We start from the raw sequence: 16,735 nt of genomic DNA on the forward strand, positions 1-16,735 counted from the left end.
TCATCGTCGGGCGAATAGCCCTGGTCTTCGTCCCCTAGATTGTACACCCCTGGGGTAGGGGGTCTGTCCTGACTTTCTTTTTTCTTTGCCAGGAAGGCTCCTTTAAGCCTGGGTCGCCTTCCAATTGGGGAACAGTGTTAAACCTTTCATCGATACCCGGGGGGGTCAAAGAGTGCTTGTTCTTCCGGGCTACTTTACACCCCTTCTTTTCAACCCCTTTCTGGGGTGTCCTGCCGACGTTCCTTCCTCAGGGCTGCTAGCCCGTCTTTTCCTGGCTGTAAGCTGTTTCTGCTGTTTAGCCATAATCATTTCTAGAGTCTCCAGAATTTTCATAATAGGTTGCACCCCCTGTGAGACAGCTTGAATCAAGGAATCTCCAAGTACCTTCTTGAAACTTAATGATAAGTCAGAATCTTGTTGGGAAGGGTCTTCTACTCACTCTTCTTGGCTCCATTCTGGGGAAGTGGAAGGAGGATTAGTGGGGGTGCCAAATGTAGCCATGTCCTTGGTGTTGGCAGAGCCAACTGTGAGGAAGTCAGCAGCTGGAAATGCTTCTGCACACTTCTTAACACGTGCTGTATATTGCTAGCAGCGTGTGTGTGAAAGCAGCTTCCCTTTTTAAAAAAAAAAAAAATCTGACTGGAGCTCTATCAAACCAACTTCCTTCCTTTTCTGTTCATGCGCAATGCGCGCAGAAGCTGGATTCCCAGGGGACGCTGGGAACTTTGGAAGGTTCCAGCTCCCCTGGGTCCAAACGGCCGCCGTGTTCTCCGGCGTCGAAATACGTAGAGAAAGAGAGCGGGGCGCGGTAGTCTAACGCGTGCTAAATATGCACGCGACTCCGGACCCAGCTCGCTCACAACACTCTTCTTACCCGCAATGTGCTGGAAACTCGCTGCGCTCGCGCTGCCCTAATGATACGCGCCACAGTAAGAACACGTGCATGTTCTGAGGTGAATACAAAAACATTGTAAATGCGTTTCGTCTTCCTGCGCGAGCCTTTGAAAATGAGCAATAAGCATTACTAAGTGTATTACAACAAATATCCAAGCAATTAATATCCATATACAGGTAATATAGAGTTCATCTATCTCTTCTACAGAAGAAACAATAAATCATGTCAATTATCTGTTGGCATCAGAAAGAAAGAGGAAAGGACCTGGTCAGAGGGGTTCTTATGGAGAGGGCTGCCCTCGGATAGGGGCAGAGGGGAAAGGTCAGGACTACCTCAGACCTAAGACTCATGGGGCTTGTAGTTCCCTGATGCAGATTGATCGAATAAGACTATGGACTAGAGGATCTTTAAACTTCTGCATTTTGTTTTCTAAACTTTGTTTCTAAAAAACAGAAATGTTCAGTATTAAAGTTGAACGTTTTAAAGTGCTGACATAGCAGTAAATAAAGAAAGAAATAGCATAATGCGAGCCTCCTCTCTTATCATAGAATGGTGGAGACAACTTTCTCAAGACTCGGATCGTGGTCTAACAATCGAACTAACCTTCTTCTTAGATTCAATGATGGAAAAACTACTAAAGGCAGAGACTAATTTAGAACTCCAACAGTCGAAGCCAGTAGAGGTGGCTGGTTAATTAGCATCTGTGGAAGATACGATTTATTTGTGTCATGTATCAATCCTTGAAGTCCATGGTGAACGTATAACCACGTAAAAATTGGAATGTTAACAAATCCATGTCACATGATGGCTCTATGCTCGTTTCTGCCTTTTCCTAGTTTTCCTGTTTTTTTTTAGTTTTCCTGGTTTTCTGATCTTTTGGTATTCTTTTGTTCTCTTTTCTGTACTTTTTGAAAGGTTTGTAACAAACCAATAAACATTTTTAAAAAAAATAAATAAGTGCAGATATAGCAAAAAACAGTAGATATAGGGACTTGAGTGAACAAAAGATAAGAAATTATCAAAGCAAATGAATGGGGTGGTAGTGAAAACTGAGATAGGTGGAAGACACAAGCAATAAGATAAAGAAAGGACTATAAATAAGTGAAACCGGGAAACAGTACTGGAGAAAATGACAGGAAACAAGAAATGGGAGAAAGTTGGAAGATGCATAAATGGTAAAAAGATGAAGATTGAAATTACCAAAACGTGTGTGTGCGCACGTATGCATTAGCTGTAATTTGGGAAATGTTTAGCAGCATGTTGTGAAGCCTGGTCACTGCATTCCCCAGTGCCCAGTTGCGGGTGGAGGTTAACTAGATTGCATTTGTTTGGTAACATATTAATAGTTATTCTTTGGTACTGCTTTTGATTATGTTCGCTGTGATGGTTCCCTGTGCAGCAGGCACGTTGTTTGTGAATGTCTTGCAGTAAATACCTAAATAAAACACTTTCCAAATTAAATAATGTAAAAAGAAACAGCAAAAGCTTCGGACATGAGCCAACAAATTCTGAATTTCAAAGAAATGCTGAGACAAGCTGTCACACCAAGATTCCAAGCATGATAAGAAAGACATGCTATATCGATCTATCATCAAAAGGATAACGATCTATTGGGCCTGATTCACAAACCATTTTTTCAATGGGAAACTGTTAGGAAAGATTTCGTAATTGTGGGTAATTTTCCTTCCATGTGGCAACCCCTAAACTTTTTGCTGTTGTTTTCACCATGATCTAGACTTTGCCAGAGAAGTGCAGCCTTGTGCCGCACTCCTCTGGGCTTTCGCTCCATTCTCACAGGGAAACTGACATGCCCTTAAGACAGTCAGTACCGGGAAACGCTGTTTTCCGTAGTTTCTTTATCATGTTGCGACTTTCGTGCAACATGACACAAGAAGGCACTGTAAGCTAAGTTACTGCTCTCTTGGGTCTCTCGTCTTCTACAGGCCCTAGATACTCTTTTTGGATTGTAACTGATCGGTGCAAGTGAATCACGGACGGGAATGGTGGCAGCGATCGTTTCTTGTGTTTTGAGCTCCTTTTGGCGTTTAAGCGCGTTTCTCGCGCTTAGCCCAAAATGGTGGCCTGGCTCCCAAAATGGCCAGACCACGAGGCTCCTTTGTCCTGTCCGCTGACCGTCTTGCTCCCTTCACCTTCCCCAGGTCGAGCCGACCCAGGGCCTTCCTTCTTTGGGCATGTACTTTCCCGCGAAACACGGATGCTTTCGCGGGCTTCTACAGGCCTTGTGTGTGCCTCCAGGATGTGGGCTGGGATGTCTGGTCCCAATACACATCCTGGGTGCCAGAGAGTCTAGGGTGGTGTGAATGCCTGGGACCACCGTGGTCCGTGATAGGTCCACGTATGGTGTGAGTGTTGATGAGCGGATCTCCCATTGGGTCCCCTCCGTTTTGGCGTGAAGGGAACCGTGGATAAGAGGGGACTGGAAACGCCACTACCAGGTCGATCTCCTGAGTTCTCACGAATGAAGGAATACAGGAGCCAAGTATCCGGCAACCACAAGGCTGAACCGAGGAATCGCTGGTGACCCGCTGAAGGACTGCTCCTCTGCACTACTGTCGCTTTGTGATACTCTTTCTACCTCTGATCGAACCAGAAGTCCTGTACTGGTACTTCGACCCTTGGAATAGCGGGAACAGCTATTCTCGGCATCTTCACCATCTCCTGCACGTAAGCCTTCGGAAGTGTCTCTGGGCCATCCAGCAGACTGACCAGCCTACCCAGGAGTCTTGCTCTGTAACCGCCGCCAGGTTGTGTTGTATTTCTAGTCCTTGTCACTCTCACACGATTCGTACACTTGGCGTTCCCAGGTCTGAAGTGAGTAGTGTACATTTGGCTGAGATAAACATGGCCGCTCCGTTGCCCTGCTGTGGTAACAAACTGTGCGGGTTCACTTCGTTTGGGACATCTTTAACTCAACTCTGCTGCTGCAGAATCTACACGACGCCGAGACGTCCCTTGCTCTCCTGAACCTGCCAGCACTGAAACTGACGCGGAGAAGCCTGGGTCTGCTTGCATCGGGGACCGGTGAGTAGCATAGCTAGGAACTGGTCGCCCTCCTGCAGGAGCCCGTAGCTTTTCCCCGCTGTGTCAAAACAGCACGCCTTTCCGTACTCGCGCTCTGCTTCTGCCCACAGTGGAGGCTGTGCTTGAGTCTGCTAAGACTAACACCCAGGACATCAAAGATGGCATCACAACTGTCATTGATGACATCACTGATGACATCACATGTCTGGCTCACTATTTTTTCTTTTGCTGACATATCTAGGGCACATGGTTTTCTTCAGTAACAGTCAGAAACTAAGAATTTTATTTTATTTGTAGACGTATCCTTCTAGTAGGTTCTTACAGTAATTCCCTTAGAGTACAGTCACATCATATGAAACATATACATATGGGAAAACACAAGCTTGAAAGACAGCAATCCTTTTTGTGCATAAAGATAATCACTAGACTTATGAGCACTTTCTGATAGTTCTGTTGTTTTTTTTATGGCTGTACTTTCCCTGTATATGGTCATATTTGTATACATTGTACTCACACTACTTTCCTTAGGGTCCAATCACATCAAGTGATACATATACATAGGGTAAATAGCAGCTTTGAAACAGAGCAATCATTTATTTGCATGAAACTAATCAGTTAAAATATGAATTGTTTCTGCTACTACTTGTGCTTTTTTGCTAACTTCACTTTCCCTGTATATACCCATATTGGTATGTGTTCTTGTGTCTTTGTGTTTTGTCTATAGTAATGCAATTATGTAATACATGGGTTTTATTAGCTACTTTTTACATATTTCACAGTACACAAAAATCTATTAAGAAAACAATTATCATTTCATTATTCAACATATTAACATTACGAATATCATACCTTCATCTTGTACGCTGCACACAATGTTATGTTTCTGTATGAGTAGCTTAGTATACTAGATAGAACCCCATAATAGGATGCTATTTATATCAATGCATTGTTCAATGCACTTATTAGGGTATATTTCTTGCAATGATTCTTGACACTTTTTTCGCAACATAATAAGAATCCCTTCTACACATACTTCATGAGAAGTACATACACATGAGATGTCATCAGTGATGTCATCAATGACATTTGTGATCTCATCTTTGATGTCCTGGGTGTTAGTCTTAGCAGTGCACGGTGGTGGCGCGAGTTATGGTTGCTTAGCTTACCATAACTGGCGAATTTCAAGGGTTTTTCGGTTTTACTTGGAACCATAACGTCCCTTTAACAAAGTTTTTTCACTGAATTTCATAGGTTTTTAGTAGCGCAACTTAACCATAACGTCCCTTTAACAAAGTTTTTTTCACTGAATTTCATAGGTTTTTAGTAGCGCAACTTAACCATAACGTCCCTTTAACAAAGTTTTTTCACTGAATTTCATAGGTTTTTAGTAGCACAACTTAACAATAATGACTTTCACTTTATATACATGTCATATGGAACTGACTAGATCTCTTCTTATGAACTTGATGTCTGTGAACTTATTTAATGTTCGCGGACATGTTCGGAGAACAGTACCACCACCTAAAAACTCTGGGGAGGTATGATGTGTAATAGTTATATCATAACATAGGAACATTTAACAAACACATATGTAGTAATACTTAAAAAATGTTACCCATATATGTAACACACTAACCATTCATGTAAATACAATATGTTTTAAAATGGAATATACCAAAAGAAGATAAAGTGGCTTCCACCATAATTACCTCACAGACGCTCCACAACCAACAGCAAGACCAGACGTATACACTACTGATTACATATCTCACCAGACATAGTAAGTGCACTTCTTTTTACTCATATATTTATAAACTTTCTATATTAGAAAAAAAAAAAACATATTACTTCTTTGTTTTCTCACAGAAATGTGTAGTACTCTGGACTGGCTAGAGGACCATTTCCCACGAGACGAAATGTTAGAAGATAGTCCACCTAATGGTACACACTTTACTGTATAAACCAATTGATAAATATTATTTTGTATACATTCAACATATACATTTTTTTTACATACCCTACAAAAATTGCAACTTCCAAAGAAAAAGAAGTGGTGGATAACACTCTTGAACACATTACCCACAAAATGGACCAATTTATGGCAAATTTTATGGATTTAAAGAACTTTGTGGAAGATCACCTAAAACCACCAACAACAGACCATTGTCCCACCTGTACTTGTCCCCCCTCACCATATCCCATTCATTTATCCCCAAACTCTCTCCATGGACCACAACGTTTTGATGAGATTTCCATCCCTTCTTCACCTGATCCCACTAATATTGAAAACCCTAATTCTCCTGTTTTTGTTTCCGTTTCTGACCCACCTTCTCAGTCTCATAAATTGTTTATATATGTTAAATAAAGTTACTTTTTTATATTGTGTTGTAATTACTTTCAGTTCCTTGTAATAAAACCAATTTAGGTGTCCACGGGCACCGCGGTTGTTCGGAAATGTTCGTAAAGAGACGAAAATGTAACTGTCCTGAGGACACTACATCTGTCCGTAATGTTCTCATGCAAGTTCAAAATGTTCTAAGAACACTCGTAGTGTCCTGAAATGTTCGTAAAGAAACAAAAATTAAAGTGTTCTAAAGAACACTATATCTGTCCGTAATGTTCGCTATCAACTTAAAACTGTCCTAAGAACACAATTGGTGTCCTGAAATGTTCATAAATAAACAAAATGATGTGTCCTGAACAACAGTACAACTGTTCGTAGTGTTCGCTACCCAATTGAAAGTGTTCTAAGAACACAATTGGTGTCCTGAAATGTTTGTACATAAACTAAATTACACGTGTCCTGAAGAACACTATATCTGTCCTTACTGTTCGCTACCAAGTTTAAACTGTTCTAAGAACACACGCGGTGTCCTGAAATATTCGTTTCACGTGTGACGCACTTTTAATTACTTCAGAACCCGAACTGTGTCCGTAGGACATCAATTCGCATGCGCTAACCAATCTCCGTGCACTTGGTGTCCTGCGGACAGGCGCTTCCTTCACAAACAGATCATATGACCGTGCCCACACTCATCGTGTGTCCTGAAATGCGGACACTGTTCGTGTCCCCGAACAATTTAAAAGTACATTTTCAGTTAATCCATATTATTTTTCAATAAAATCTCACCATGCCACAAGTCCCACATAGCAATCTTGAGTTTCTATATACCTTTTGAAACTTTCCGATCCTTTTTTTGTGTTCGATCTGTCCGCGCACAGTGCGCATGTCTGCGGACCGCGCACAAGCACCCCTATAAAAGACCACGCCCAAGAGCTTATTCCCATTGTGTTTCTGGCTATTCTTCAGAACACAGTGATTTTTGCTGCCACCTGCAGACTACACCATCATCGACATGGCATCCTTGGCTGCTGAACTGCCACTTGGTGCTGCACCTGCTTCAGCACCACCACCACCCCCTCCACCACCACCACCTCCCCAAGGGCCTGAAGAGGGGAACAGGACTGAGGATGCGGAGGAGGAAGAAGAGGATGATGAGAATGAGGTAGAGGAAATCCCTACTACCCGCACTAGGCGTGAGTCTTGGGTGTGGCGGTTATTTACCATTCATTGGAATGGTCCTAAGGCTCGTGCGAACCATGTTACCTGCAATGAGTGCAAAATGATACTCAGTCACGGGAAGCACGGTAACTACAGCTTTGGGACCACTACTATGAAGCGACACCTGAGGTCATTTCACTCTGGGGCTATTCGCAGGGTTGTACCTTGCGAAGAACGTAGCAGGTTGATTTCCTCTACTTCATCCTCTGTTTCTGATCCTGTCACCACAAGGACCACCTCTGTGGGACAGCGTCTTTCTCAAGCTGCCTCACAGGCCATACAGAATGCTGATGACCCTTATCTTTCGAGGGTCACAGTTGTATGTATGTACTGTGACACAGTACTCTGCAGGGGGGAGCGACTTCGGAGTGCTTTTGAGACTATCATCTCAGAGCACAAGAAGACCTGCTCACTACCCAAATAAAACCCACTCTACATCTTCCTCTCTCAGCTCGCCCTTTCTTATCCTTGTGGTTGGTGTCCCCCTCTTTACCCTCCTTTACCCTCCTCTCCTAGTGTGTCATGTCTGAAAAACCAAAAAAAATACAAAATTACAAAAATCAAAAAAAAATAAGGCTCTTTTCAGAGCCGCCTTTCCCAGTTAAAAAATAGAAGTGAAAATAAATGAAGCAGGGCCCTTTGTATTTTTTAGAAGTCTGCGGACAGTTCGCGAACATTAAAAAAATTGGGTTACTACTCCATCACAAACATTGTAATTTTCTCTGGAAAGAAGTGGTGGCTCTGAAAAGAGCCTTTGGGTGGTGTTTGTAAGTCAAAAATTGTAAATGCTTAACATCTACTTCAAAATCGTTGTTGTAATTCCAAAAAAGGTCGCAATGCATTTTGTACATTTCTCAGAAAAATCTGATTGCCAGCATAAGTAAGATGGATTCCATCTCTGCGAAAAATGTATGTACTAGAAAACATAATATTTTCATTGTGAAAAGAAGACATGCCAAAATCTCTTAGAAAGCCACAAACAGCCTTATTAACATTGCGCCTTGCTTTTTCCATTTGTGGACCAAATGAAGAAGAACGAAGCCACATTTGTCTCTGCGCAATCTGTGAAAATATCACTTGAGAATTAGGAAACATGTCCAAAACCTTCTTCAGTCCTTCTTTCATAGCAAATTGCAAAAAAATTCCAGTCACATGCCCTAAACTGTTCCCTCCACAATGAATCACAATTATGTCTGGATGTTGCTCTGTCTCAAAAGTAGCACAGAGACGTAGCAAATCCAACCACTTCATTCCACTTACTCCATGCCAGTGTACTTCCACATGTGGGAATCCAAGATCTACAGCTACTCCACAGCTTTCTGCATGCACCTTCAACCAATGTATCCACGAATCTCCTAAAATCCAAACAATCTGTTTTCTGAAACACACAGCCATAGCTATCTTTTGATCTCTCAGCAAAAAGAGTATCTCAGAAAATCTCTCCTGGCACAACACACCCACCAAACTTTCCTGACCAATCCCTTTCAGTGCTTATTCTCATTTGCATGACCTCTGAACCCAAAAATCCCCGGATGTAACTCCTGATGTCTGGGAACTACCGCCATGTCCGCGGACATATCGTAACATGAACAGCCCTTCTACCATTTCCACTACACTCTCTCTGCCATTCCCTCATTGGATGTACCTTAAAAATCACATGACCATGCACCAATCACATTCAAGACCTCTACATCTAACTGCATCATCATAGATCAGCACTGCAAATGTACTTTGAATCTCTCTGAGTACAAGTGTCATATCATTGGCAAGCAACATCTACCACAAATACTGTACAAGTCTTCAAGATTTCTACTTGCAGCTCCATGCATATCCATATGCATGAACACAAACTTCAGGTATGCATATTTTCTGTATAGTAGATGACATAGCTCTTAACCATTTTTGTTTTACAGGCGGGTGAAATCACCCGATTTTGTTTTTGGCGGGTGAGACGCCCATTGGAATGAATAGGCGTGCAGGAGGCTTGGCGGGTGAGTCTGCCCTTTACAAGGCGTGTGGCACCCGCCAAAAGCGTGTGAGTTGAGAGCTATGGTAGATGAACACATTTTCAAACAGACTTTTACCTTGTAAAATCTGTAAAATGAATGTACTCTACTTTTTTCAATTTCCTAAAATCAACTATCACTTATACACCTTTATACTTTTTACTTTCTTTATACACACACACTCAAATCATGTTAAACTAACATTTTTTAAATGAAATATATAGACTACATATATTCAAACAAAATTGCATGCAAACACAATCTATGTTTAAACCTTTATAAAAATACTTATACAATTTCATATTTTTTGTTTTTATTTATTTATTTACTTAATTACTTTAAATTAGACATGACATTGAGGCGCTATTACCTAGAACAGTTTACTTACAGAAATAGTGGTATTCACTAATATATTATAAATTTCACAAGACATAGTAAAGATATTTTATTTTTGCTACAGTTAGTCATTCAATACAATTTGTTCATTAAGAACATATCATATGTACTGAACTGATGCAATGTATCTTATGTAAATAAATTAGTTTAATGGTTTTACAGAAGGCACTGAGGATTTCAATTAAAAAAATCAATATCTAAATTAAAAACAGTGCTATATACAAACAAAGTTACTAATTTGAAGCTTTTACAGTTGCAGTGAAGACCAGTTTCCTGAAAAGAAGCAGCCGAATTCGAAGAAGAAAGAAAAACTAAGAAGTTACCTGTTAATTTTTTAAAAAAAGTAAGTAAAATATCACCATAATATTTATATTATTAATCAAATATACTATAACATTAATACCAGCTATTTTGGTTTCTTAAAATAGAGATTTTGTACCATTTTGTCCAAAAATGTCCATGTCGTAAACAGCGATTTACAACCAGAATGGCCCACAAATTTCTATTTTTGGACACACAAATTAGCCACCTGAACCACTACAATTTTCATATTATAGAACAAACAACTGTTTTAATTGTATACATTAGATTTACTATTTGTACTTTTCCACACCACTAGCTTACTTTTTTTTTGTCATCTGAACCCCAGTTTAGTGACACATAAATTCAAGAATACCTATCCCTACTAGTTTTAGTTCCCAATGCACAATCACACACCATTACATACATCTTTATCATCTTACTCAAACACTCATGCACACAGCACACATACATTCCAGAACACCCCAACCCATATCTTCTTTATTTTTTTCAACAGACCCTAAAGGATGCCTACCAAAAGACAACTCCGTAAAAAGCAATGCAAAATTAGAGCAAATGAAAATAAAGGTGTCCAACATAAACATCCATCTCTAGCAGAATTTGTAAAAAAAGTTGAAACAAAACAGCTAATACAATCATTTAGTGAAACACAAGAAGTTTCAAGTACAACAACTTTGCTTCCTCTATCAAAATGTAAAACAAACCAAAAAACAATTAACAGAAAATCAGCTATCAGTACAGATAAAACTACTTCTTCAAATTTTAATATAGTGCAAAGTAAGCATACCAAGAAAAGTATTTTAGCCAAAATATACCGTCACAAAGTCCTTCAAAATCTTATAAAAACAGGAGAGAAATCAGGTTCAAAGCTTAAAACCTATCGTAGGAAATTAATCTTAGAAGCATTGATGGACAGTGCAATTCTTCTAAAAAAAAATGTATTTATTTTACTGTTAAACAAAATGAAACCACTAACAAAACTAATAACTAAATTACAAAAAAGACTTCTCAATAAGCGAAATGTCAACAGAAAGAACTTCTTAAGTATCTGCAGAGGTGAATGGAATCACACTACGAGCACCGAACCATATTTTAATGAAGAAGCGTACAAACAAAAGCAAACAAATACAATTGCCATAAATAGCAGTGGTCGAGGTTATGAAAAAGTGAATAATACCATAATGGAACAAGAAGTACTCCTTACAAAAATATGCCCTGAAAACTTAGAATTACCCCTCCATTCAACTGAATCAGAACGTCTAGTGTACAAATGGCCATGCACGTCAATGTGTAACATTCCCAAACAATGTTTCAAATCTTTACACCAATTCCTCAATAAATATGTAAAAAGAAAAGACAAAATCAAAATTAAATTACTGCAAAATATAGATACCTGTCCAGTGCACAAGTACACAGGACTACAAGGACATTCATTGGCCTGCATTACAGGACCTACTTGTAAAACCACTTTCCATGATATCAAAAGGATATCAACACATCATTCAACTATAAGAAATCTAGTCTATAAACTGTACTATGCTAAAAGTCCTGCTTTAGCACTAGCAAAGTTAAATAACATCCTTCTACATGGTACAGCAAAAGACCTACTTGAAGAAATTCACTATATCTAGAAAAAATATTTTGGAAGTGAAAGCCATTTACAGAATGAAATAGCTTTTAACCAATTAAGCAACAATTCTACACATGGAAACCTTTTGCTAAACACATACAAAAAAGAAATACTAAAATTTAAAAGTACATCAGCTGAAGTACCAAACCATGTATGTGTATATTGCCGTAGAATTTTTTATAAAAGTAACACAAAAACTGTGGACCTTTCATACAAAATAGAAGACAATGAAGATTCTAAATGGTTTGAATTAGCTCTCTACCTTCTAGCAGAAAACAAATATGAAATAACTGAGCCCTTAATACTTTGCAGTTATTGCACTACAAAACTTGACAACAACCAAACTCCTTCACGTTCTATCACAAATAATTTGGAATTATACCCAGTACCAAAACCTCTACAACAACTTAATTTATATGAGAGCATCATAATTCAAACAGTACACCCATTTCAAGCAATAATACGCCTTCAACCAAAAACAGCAACATTACCTCCCTCTGAAATGGTAAAAGGCATTCGTGGAAAAGTAGTTTATTTACCATTAAATCTAAAACAAAATGTGCATACTCTAGGAGTGCAACGTCCAATGCAGCAATCTTTAATTATATTAGTAAATGGAGTACCTACAAAAGACAAAAAAATATGGCAACAGCTGGTAGATTTATATAAAGTTAGACAAGCCTTCCAATATCTTAAAAGAGAATAATGAATATTACAAAGAAATTAATATTGAAGAAAACTTGAAAGATACAACTGAAATAATTCAAGAAACACAAGAAGCTGGTCAATTTGAGCTACTAGATCCTGCTACAATATCAAATACTTTAGACCATTATACAATTCATCCTTTGCACTGTAATGACACCGTACAAGATGTACTAGAAACTTACCAAATGCGTCAAACAAAAGGATCGCCAATCAGTATATGGGAAAAAAGTATAGAAGCACATGCTTTTCCTCTACTCTTTCCTACTGGCAAAGGAGGAAGGTTTGATGATAGACCTATTCAAATATCAGCTTCAGAATACCGCTCATGACGGATGTATTCTAAAGATCCCAGATTTAGACAAAATGTGGAATACATATTCCACCTACTCTTTGAAAGTGAACTAGCAACTTTATGTTACGGAGTTGCACACATATTAAAATCAGGATCACACTTTCAAAATATGACAGCTACACAATTATTAGAGAAAGTGCAACAAAAGGATGAGGTTTTACAATCAAATACTACAAATCTATTAGCAAATATGAGTGGTACTAAAGAGTACTGGTTTCGACGTCATGGAGATGTACGTTGTATGATCAGAAACCTTGGCCTACCCACTTGGTTTGTTACATTAAGTTGTGCAGAATATGCATGGGAAGATTTACATGATTTCCTACGCATATCAAATAAAAACAAAACAAACATAGATATTCTAACACCTGGAGAACTTTGTTCTTTGGATCCTGTTAATGTTTCAAGATATTTTCACCATCGCTTCATTGCTATGCTACATTTTATTTGTAATAAAACTGTTCCTCCCCTTGGAGAAGTGCACTTCTTTTGGAGAAAAGAATACCAAGCCAGAGGAGCACCACATGCTTTTATGGATTAAAGATGCTCCTAAATTTGGTCAAGACAGTGATGCCACTGTTTTACAGTTTATTGAAAAATATGTCACTTGTGAAATTCCATCAGAAGCCACAAATAGTGATCTTCGTGCACAAATTTTACAATTTCAAAGAAACAAATGTGGAAAATATTGTCGTCGCAAATACAAAAACAAAGGCAAATACTACACCAAATGCCGATTTGGTTTCCCTAGACCAGTTACAAATACAGGTCAAGTAAAAAACCTCATGTCTTCAGTTAGACATACTGTTAAAGGAAAGTCACCTAAAAATACATATTACATAAAAAGAAAAGAAGAAGAAAAATATATCAATGATTATAATGCAATCATTGCCCACTTATGGAATACAAACATAGATCTGCAGTACATTGCAGACAATTCTACTGCAGTTGCACGATATGTCACAGCATACTTAACTAAAGCAGAAAGGACAGAGCTCCAAGACCTCTGGAATGACCTGTCATCAGATAAAACCGTATCTCAGAAATTATACAGCTTGGGCATACAAATGCTCACCCATAGAGAATGTGGATCTTATGAAGCAGCTGATCTTTTAACTGGTACTTCATTGTATGGTAAATCTGAAAATATAGTATGGCTAAGTCTTGGTCCAGCTAAATCTAGAAAAAGAGTTCTAAAATCATATGAAGATATAGAAACAAAAGCCAAACATGATCCCAACAGCCAAGACATTTTAAAAAACAATTTATTGGACACATACTACCCAAACAGAAGTAATACTTTGGAAAACATGTGTCTATACCAAATAGCCCAAAACTACACATACAAAAATAATATGAAACCCGATGAAAAAAAAGGTAAATATAGAGTGACAGACTGTGAAGGCAGCTTAGTTAAACTCACTAAACCAAATTTAATTAATCATATCAAATTGTCATTGAAGACTCCTCAACATAAAGAAGTATATTACATGTCCCTGCTACAACTCCTCAAACCATGGAGAAAAGAAGAACAATTACTAGATAACTATGACTCATATGAGGATGCTTTCAAAGCAAATGAAAGCACTATAACTGATGTAAACTTTACACAGTACAAAACAATGTTGCACAATGAACAGCAACATGAAGAAGAACAAATAGATAAGGATACTCCTGACAGTAGTCAACCTTCTGTAACAGGAAGCCAAGAACCACTGGGAGAACCACTAATAACAAATGAGGCAGAATTAGCTATGATAGAAGTAGAAAACACCATGTTTCAGTATGAAGATAAGGAAGACTTAACTATACTACAATCAAAACTAAACAATGAGCAAAGTAGCATTTTTCAAGAAGTAACAAAACAAATTGCGCATGTTGTAAAACCTATACTACTGTACGTCAGTGGTGAAGCTGGTTCTGGCAAAACATTCCTAATCAAAATCATTAGTAAGTTCATTCAACAATTGACAAACAACAAACTGTCAGCTGTTGTCACTGCCCCCACAGGTTTAGCTGCCTACAACATAGGTGGTGTTACATTACACCGATTACTACTATTACCAGTAGAACACCAGTACAAATTAGACTATTACAAACTTTCTGCAGAAGCTGCAATGGAATTACGCAGAGTATTGAAACAAATGAAAATGCTACTAATAGATGAAGTGAGCATGGTCTCCAACCTGATGTTAGCTTTGATTCACCTCAGATTACAAGAAGTACTCAAAACAGACTATGAAGAGCTCTTTGCAGGAAAACACATTATTGTTTTTGGAGATCTGCTTCAATTAACACCAGTAAAAGGTGAACCTATTTTTAAAACATTAGGGCACAAACTCTGCCGTAAAACTGTTGGCAGCATTGGAAATGTCAACCTTTGGCAACATTTCCAATACAGAGAATTAACAGAAAACATGCGCCAATCTGCAGATCTAACTTATGCCAACATTTTAAAAAGTTTGAGAGTTGGTATACTTTCTAAAGAAGCAGAAGCAACATTGAAAACCCGGCACATTAATGCACTTTATGGCGATAATGCATGTGCTACAGATGTTATGGAACAATTAGCCCACAAAAATGTCAATTGTATGGCCTTAATGCCAACTCTTGCAAGCTGTTTCAAATTCAATGAAATCATGCTAAGTAAAGAAATGCAACCAATAATGGAAATTAGCGCCACAGACAAACTAGATGTACATGGTATGACACTACCCATGTGTGACCAAGCCACAACAAGACTAAATAATTTAGAAAAATCAATCTCAAACACAGCAGGCTTAGAAAAAATGTTAAAATTATCCTTAAATTGCAGAGTAATGCTTAAACGTAACCTTGACGTGGACCAAGGACTAGTTAATGGAGCACTGGGTACAGTTGTTGGCTTTCAAACATACCCACGTGACACGAAAATTCAGTTTGTCAATATACTCTTTGACAAACTTTCAGAAGTAAAACGGATAGGACGCTCAACAGCTAGATTCCTTCTCTTCAAAGATATGTATGTACGCAGAGAACAATTTTCTCTAACTCTTGCATACAAAGTCACAATTCATAAATCACAAGGTCTTACCCTAGACAAAGCAATGATAGATATTGGTAACACAGTCTTTAAAGAAGGCATGAGCTACGTAGCACTATCACGCTTACGTACACATGACGGTCTATTTCTAATCAACTTTGATGCAAGTAAAGTAAACGCTGATATTCCTTGCATTTCAGAATATAATAGACTTCGCTCACTATACACTCCCCATCTAAACACATATTCTGTTCCACAAAAACTAAAACGTTGTAAAAGAAAACTAAATCAAACAGAAATGCAACAGGACGTCACTGCAAATCCTCCAAAGAGAGTAAAAGAAACTAATACTTCATCAAGTACCACAAACAAAAAAGAATCAATTAGAGAAAGTAAACCAGGTACTTCTTTAAAGAAGGAAGACAAACTCCAAAAAAAGCAGTTAGATACAGAACTACCTGGACCATTTAAATTCTCAAATATATTTGGTGTAAGTTGCTATGCAAATGTAGTAATGAATATTCTATTTCAATTACCACCAATTGTTGACAACATTTACTCACACAGTACAGACCCATTGTGTTTGCAAATGTTAGTACTTCACAGAAATGCAGCAAACAATCCTGACAACACATATACAGGGTAATTCATAGAATTCAGCGCACAAGTAGCGCACGCGGCTGGCGCACAGCGTGCGCGTGCGATAGTCTGCGCCAGCCGCGTGCGCCAAAACCGAATCCGGCGCACAGCGTATTCATAAATTTTAGCTTCCCCAGGCAGCCGTGGCGCACAGTGGCGCAG

This window comes from Ambystoma mexicanum, chromosome 6q, assembly GCF_040938575.1.
Source record: "Ambystoma mexicanum isolate Mex_15411 chromosome 6q, UKY_AmexF1_1, whole genome shotgun sequence".
NCBI lineage: Eukaryota > Metazoa > Chordata > Amphibia > Caudata > Ambystomatidae > Ambystoma > Ambystoma mexicanum.